We start from the raw sequence: 7,254 nt of genomic DNA, 5'->3' as shown, positions 1-7,254 counted from the left end.
CTAGAATATTTGTTATTTATTGGTTGAAAACTTTTAAAGGATTTGAATCATTAGAATCAGAACTAGCATACAGATAATCATTGTGAACTAATTAGGGGACAGCATTTGCTTTTAGTGCATCTATTCTTGAGTGAACAGAACAAAAATACAGAGCATACTTCATATCCAGATTGGGAACTGTCCTAAGTTCATTTGTAGTTATACTTTGAAAGTGCTTTGAACCAACTGACCCTTCATAATGATACCTATAACACAGGTATACCTGTAACACAGGGTTCCTATTGTGGGTGTTTGATGTTTGCCTACACTTAGAGTAGGCAACCTCTGTAAATCTGCCATGTAGGAGTCTCCAGCTTTAACCAAAGATGGTTCTTAATTCCTGCATTAGTTCACCATCTCACAGTTTGAGGAAGATCAAAAAGTCATCTGAAAGAAAAAATTGCACTTAGAAAATTCACTACTTCTTTCTTTGATTTTTAGGTAGTTTCCACAAAGATACTGTGGGTTTTTTTTTTTTTTTTTTCTGTTTTGTTTGTGTGGCTGTTTTTTTTACAAAACAAATGAACAAATGTGTAACAAAGAAGATGCTTTAACAAGACTGAGTTTTACTAATCTGTTTGGTCCTAAAAACAAACCTTCAACATGCAAACTTGCGAAGAATGAGTAAAAAAAAAAAAAACTGTATTCTTTATGAAAATGTAGAATTTGGCTTCTTGCCATTCATGGGAATGATTTTAGGCAATTATGGCTTTCCAACGTGCAGATTCCCATGACTCAAGGTCAGTGTGGCATTAAAGAGGAAGGAAGAGTACAGACCCTTCTTTGAACCTTGGACACCATCTCAAGTTAAGTGTCCTCTGCCCTGGCCCTCAGTTGGCTCATTTCTGACTTCTGGCCTCTCCTGCTAAACCTTGTCTAAATCTGACAGCGCCTCTAGATCACACACTCCGTGAAAAAATGCCACCTGCACATGTTGCTTCCCATCTTCCTGAGGCTGTAAGACACTGGTGACATAGTGTTTCAGATTTCCAGAGTCATTTCCAGTAATTAACTATTCTTCATGGCGGGTGTTCATGAACCATTCCATTCTATAGATGGTCAGGCTGAGCCCTGGAGATTGAATGACCTGCCCTGTGAAAATCCCTTACAGAGCAATGGCAGAGCCAGGTTCAGGAGGTTGAGCTCCCTAGGAAACAGGTCGCTCCTCATGCAAACTTGGGAAACCAAAATGTGGCCTCGGGCTCAGTTGCAGGGGAGAACTTTCGGTCAGCCTAAATATAGTGGCCCAATCTGGAAGACAGCCAGTGCTCAGGATGCCTGCTCCAGCAGCTCACGCAGAACACTCTAGGATGCTTAATTGCCACAGGTGAGCCACACAGTTCTCCACCATTCTTCCAAAAATAAACCACTAGTGAATCTACCCAGGTGTTAATTGTATTGTCATTCTAAAATTCAAGGTAAAAAGAGGTAATGGTGAACCAAAGGGAGCAGAGGTGGTGGGTTTTCAATAATTGGAGGTATATTCTGTGACTTGCTGTAGGTAATTTTGCAAATTGATTTTCTTTTTTCTTTTAAAAATTTCTTGCAGATACTTATGTGATTTGTTCTTTATAGTATTTTTTTTTTAAACCCTAGGAAATGTCTTTTCCATTCTGATTCTCATCCCCCCAGGTCAGGTGGGGGCTTCTGTGTCTGCCTCATATTCACAGTTGTCTATGCGGAGCCTGGAGGAATCTGTTCCATGCAGGAAAGTAAGTCCAGCATGTGGAACATTGAGTCTCTTCTTCACTCCCAAGGGAGCCCCCAACTCCTTAGGCGAATCAGGAATGCTAGAGTAGATGGGTATGAGGAAGGGCTATGAAGTCAGACCCAAGTGTGAATCAGGGTTTCACTCCTGGCTGCCATTTCTACCTCATTAATTTCTATCTCAGAAATAATAACACTGAAACCCCCTTATTCAGAGACTGGGATGGTCAGCCGAGGGAATAGTTTGAAGTGATTAACACAGGACTTGGTACATGATCACCACTGAGTATAGTTTTAGGAAACCTCAGCATCTAAATAATCATCTCCAACAATTTAGATAATAGCAGTAAATTTTGCTGCATCTAAAATACTTTCATGCTGGGCACATGCCTGTAATCCCAGGAACTCAGGAGGCTTAGGCAGGAGGATTGAAAATTCAAAGCCAGTCCCAGCAATTTAGCAAGGCCCTAAGCAACTTATCGAGAGCCTGTTTCAAAATAAAACATAAAAAAGGGCTGGGGATGTGGCTCAGTGGTTAAGCACCCCAGGGTTAAATCCCTGGTACCAAAAAGAAAAAAAAAAAAAAAAAACTTTCATGAATTATGATTTGGTATACAGTATTAGATATAGAGTATTAGGTATGAGTTATTAGGTAGGGGGTAGTTTTAGTTTCATAAATGGCAGGGATTCCATGGTATAACTCATAGAAAATAATTTATTATGACTACCAGGAATATAGAGAAACAACTCTTCTTAATTGGCATTTCAAATGTCCCAGGTTTGGGATCTTTTAAAACTTGACTCACAATTGAAGTCAAATGCATTTTCTTCTGCCCCAGAAGGTGAGTGGATGACGGTGGCAGGACCTTTCTGGAGCCTGGCTCTGATGAACTGGCTATGTTGTACATTCCCCTTCAGTATTCTCATGTGCATTCTCCTTTGCCGCAAGCAAAATCCCTATATGTACCTCTCTCGGTACCTGTATAGGGGAGTAAAACCTTTCCTCCAGCCTGGTAGTGTCTTGGGCAGGGACTGATAGAAAAAAAATTTTTTTTTTTTAATTGTAAATAAATGGGATACATGCTGCCTCTCTGTACATGGCGCAAAGGCATACCATTTGTGTAATCATAAATCCACATACAGTAATGTTGTTTGATTCATTCTGTTATTTTTTCCCTTCCCCCCACCCCTCCCACCCCTCTATACCCTCTATACAGTACTTTCTTCCTCCATACTTGCCCCCCTCCCTAACCCTAACTCTAACCCTAACATTAACCCTTCCCTCCCCCCCGTTATGTGTCATCCTCCACTTATTAGCAATATCATTCGTCCCTTGGCTTTTTGAGATTGGCTTATCTCACTTAGCATGATATTCTCCAATTTCATCCATTTGCCTGCAAATGCCATAATTTTGTCATTCTTTATGGCTGAGTAATATTCCATTGTGTATATATACCACAGTTTCTTTATCCACTCATCAATTGAAGGGCATCTAGGTTGGTTCCATAGTCTGGATATTGTGAATTGAGCAGCTATGAACATTGATGTGGCTGTATCTCTGTAGTATGCTGATTTTAGATCCTTTGGGTATAGGCCAAGGAGTGGGATAGCTGGGTCAAATGGAGGGTCCATTCCAAGTTTTCTAAGGAATCTCCACACTGCTTTCCAGAGTGGCTGCACTAATTTGCAGCCCCACCAGCAATGTATGAGTGTATCTTTCTCCCCACATCCTCGCCAACACCTGTTGCTTGTATTTTTGATAATCGCCATTCTAATTGGGGTGAGATGGAATCTTAGGGTGGTTTTGATTTGCATTTCTCTTATTACTAGAGATGTTGAACATTTTTTCATATGTTTATTGATTGCTTGTACATCTTCTTCTGTGAAGTGTCTGTTCATTTCCTTAGCCCATTTGTCGATTGGATTATTTGTATTGTTGGTGTAGAGTTTTTTGAGTTCTTTATAGATTCTGGAGATTAGTGCTCTATCTGAAGTATGATTGGCAAAGATAGTCTCCCACTCTGTAGGCTCTTTCTTCACATTACTGATAGTTTCCTTTGCTGAGAGAAAGCTTTTTAGTTTGAATCTATCCCAGTTATTGATTCTTGCTTTTATTTCTTGTGCTATGGGAGTCCTGTTGAGGAAGTCTGGTCCTAGGCCGACATGTTGAAGATCGGGACCTACTTTTTCTTCTATAATCTGCAGAGTCTCTGGTCTGATTCCAAGGTCCTTAATCCATTTTGAGTTGAGTTTTGTGCAGGGTGAGAGATATGGGTTTAGTTTCATTCTGTTGCATATGGATTTCCAATTCTCCCAGCACCATTTGTTGAAGAGGCTATCTTTTCTCCATTGCATATTTTTGGCGCCTTTGTCTAGTATTAGAAAGTTGTATTTATTTGGGTTTGTGTCCGTGTCCTCTATTCTGTACCATTGATCTACCTGTCTATTTTGGTACCAGTACCATGCCGTCTTTGTTACTATTGCTTTGTAATAAAGTTGAAGTTCGGGTATTGCGATACCCCCTGCTTCATTTTTCCTGCGAAGGATTGCTTTAGCTATTCTGGGTTTCTTATTCTTCCAGATGAATTTCATGATGGCTTGCTCTATTTCTGTAAGGTACGTCATTGGGATTTTAATTGGGATTGCATTGAATCTGTATAGCACTTTTGGTAGTATGGCCATTTTGACAATATTAATTCGGCCTATCCAAGAACATGGGAGATCTTTCCATCTTCTAAGGTTTTCTTCAATTTCTTTTGATAGAAAATATTAATAGTAGAAAAGCAAAAATATTTTAATAACATTTTTACATGAACATGGAGGCCTCATATGAAAAATGAAGACCCAAAGAAGCAGTCAGAGTCAAAGGCTTTTACACTAGGTTTGATAAAGAGCAGCAAATTATGAACAGTACCTAGACAAAGGAACTTGGGCTAGGGAGGTTAATTTTGGGAAAGTGACTAGACAGGTAAAAGTTAGTTAAACAATATTTGTACAGATTTCCTTTGGCCTCAACTCCCTGTCTCTGCTGTTGAGAATGTTTTTCTTCCTCCAGGTACAAGGTGAGAACCTTTCACATGCCTTTAGCGAGAACAGAGATGGTCAGAGTGCCCTTCTGACATCTGATGCTTTTCAATTGTCATTAACTCAAAATAATCACTCTCCGAGAGTGGCCTGTTTGGGAATGGTGTGGTCTGAACTCCTTTGCCTGCATCCCAAATCTCATAGCTGTCTAGTGTTCAGCCAGGTCTGTTGATGAACTGTCGGATGACATGTATGGAACCTTCTACTTCTAAGAAATTTCTCCAAAGGCATGACCTACACGCTGAGTTTCCCAGACCATCAAAGCCCTCAAATGAGCTTTTGCAGTCATTAAGTTAAAGAAGGTCAAAGAAGGCAGGGCAGGCCCAGAGGGTTCTTTGAACTTTGGTTCCTACTCTCCAGCTGAATTCCTATGTTTAAACATAATCCCCAATAAACAAAGAGCTTCTTGCCACTTGAAACTGGCTTGCCCCATTTTCAAAAACTGTTTTTTGTTTTAATCCAAGTCTGCTCCTTTGTATTTTCTTCCTACAAACTCATTTTTAAATGTTTTCCTCTGAAGCTGAGCAGGCAGGCTTGAGTAGCTTGAATTTTGTTTATGTGCTTTTAAAATTCTAATTATAACTCTTTGAAAGCTACTCTGCAAAGGGCTGTATAAAAGAAAGCTAGATGGGTGGCCCCCTCATGCTGGCAGGGATTAAATATACATGTTACTTTGGGGCTAGGTGCAGCTGCTGTCACTAATGCCACAACAAATAACCCTGAGACAAAGGTTTGCTGGATGCATTGTGAGGTTTTTGTCAGGTGCTTAGGACCAGATCTGGTAATGGAAGGTGAATGCACTCATGAAAACATAGTTGCTGCCACTGTAAGCTGGTTAGGAGCACCAGAGTCTCCCCAAATAATCTCCCTATCTCATTCTCTGTAAACGTTCCAAGCCCTTTTGCATTCTATAATTAAAAGTTCAAGGTTGGAGGGCTGGGGATATAGCTCAGTTGGTAGCGCGCTTGCAAGGCAAGCACTAAGGCCCTGGTTCTAATCCCCAGCACCGCAAAAAAAAAAAAAAAAAAAAGGTGGGGGGGTCAAGGTTGGAATCTAAAAATCTCTTCTAATGCCATAGCAAGCCACTTAATAAATGGAGAGTCACTGGTTAGAGAACTGCACTAAGGAGAAAGTGAACAGTCAAGCCTCTCAGAACAAAGAGCCTGGAATAGGAGATTGCTTGTTCCTCTTATTACTGGACTAACCCAAGGAGGACAAAATAGGTCTCATCGAGAGTATCCATTGAGGATCCTTAGGATGGCTACTCGCTTCCTCTCTCATGGCCCCTTCTCTTTACCATAGAGCCGACCATCCACTAAAATTGTCCAGTGCTTGGGTTACGAGTTGCCTTTTTTTTCCCAGAGTGCCTATTTTTTGTCATTATTTGCAAATGTAAGGGGCAAAGTCGCTTACAGGCTTGCTTCTCAAAAAGACCTCCAGGCTGCATCACCTGGAGGCTTGTCATAAATGAAAACCCCAGGTTCCACATTAGACCTACTGAGTCAGAATCTATTTCACCAACATCCCTACATAAAGTACACGCACATTGAAGTTTAAGAAGCCCTGATCACAGCTTAGAATAGCTTCATTTGCTGTTGGTTTGTCATGTTAAGAAGACAGTTCCTTCCTGGTTGTTGAAAGAAGGTGTGGATACTCAAGATTCTGAGCCCCAATATATTCCTTAATAGATTTGTTTTAATATTCCCCAGGGCCTCTGAGTTTCCCAGTCCTGGGAAAGTTACTGTACCAGGCTGGGAAGTCATTCATTCCTCCCCCAACAAACTGCAGACTGCCTTTGGGACTTCCTGGTTGCAGCTTAGGAGTTCAAGCCTGGGAGGATGGTGTGCATTCCTTGATTGTCATTCCTATTCTGCTCTTGATCTACAAAAAATTCCTGGAGTCGTGCCCTCTGGCTTCCCCTTTTGTTAGTTATATATGGCCTAGAAAAGCTATAAAAGAATCTAGCGATAAAAACAAAGTAAACTGTAAGGGTGCAGACAGAAATGGATTGCCAACCAAAGAACCAACAGGAATCCGTGATAAAAAGAAAGACTAATGCAGTTTTCTCAAAGGATCTCAACTGTATTAAAATGGGTTGTAATTTGAAGCACCTTTCTGTAATTGTCTCTGAGCTTTTTCTCTGAAACTAGAATTCCAAATAGTTTATTTACCTAACGCTCGTTGAGAAATATATGGTATTTATATTTCAAACGTACTTGATTATATTTAATGACTTCATTCCTGAGTTCTGTTTTCATTACAGTAGTTTCATTTCTATTACTCCTTTTTTAATAATATGAATAAATAGGCTTGTGCCAGTAAACACAGTACTTAAAGTCCTTGGGCTTCCAGCATTTATTCATATAAATTTAACTACTATTTGCTCTAATTCTACGGGTCCTTGTAATTTGAGTGTAGTAAATT

The 7,254-nt window shown here is 40.2% G+C and overlaps 1 pseudogene across 1 annotated transcript; it reads left to right on the top strand.

Annotated features, from left to right (window-relative positions):
* The first annotated feature begins 6,668 nt into the window (after nt 1-6,668).
* LOC306669592 (UPF0729 protein C18orf32 homolog) lies at nt 6,669-6,937 on the top strand (annotated as a pseudogene). The gene has a single exon. The product of its transcript is annotated as a UPF0729 protein C18orf32 homolog (transcript).
* Nucleotides 6,938-7,254: the final 317 nt, after the last annotated feature.

The sequence above is a fragment of the Sciurus vulgaris genome (genome assembly GCF_902686455.1).
Source record: "Sciurus vulgaris genome assembly, chromosome: 9".
NCBI classification, from domain to species: Eukaryota; Metazoa; Chordata; class Mammalia; order Rodentia; family Sciuridae; genus Sciurus; species Sciurus vulgaris.
Note: the sequence above shows the minus strand (reverse complement) of the source record. Positions and strands in the feature narration are given on the sequence as shown.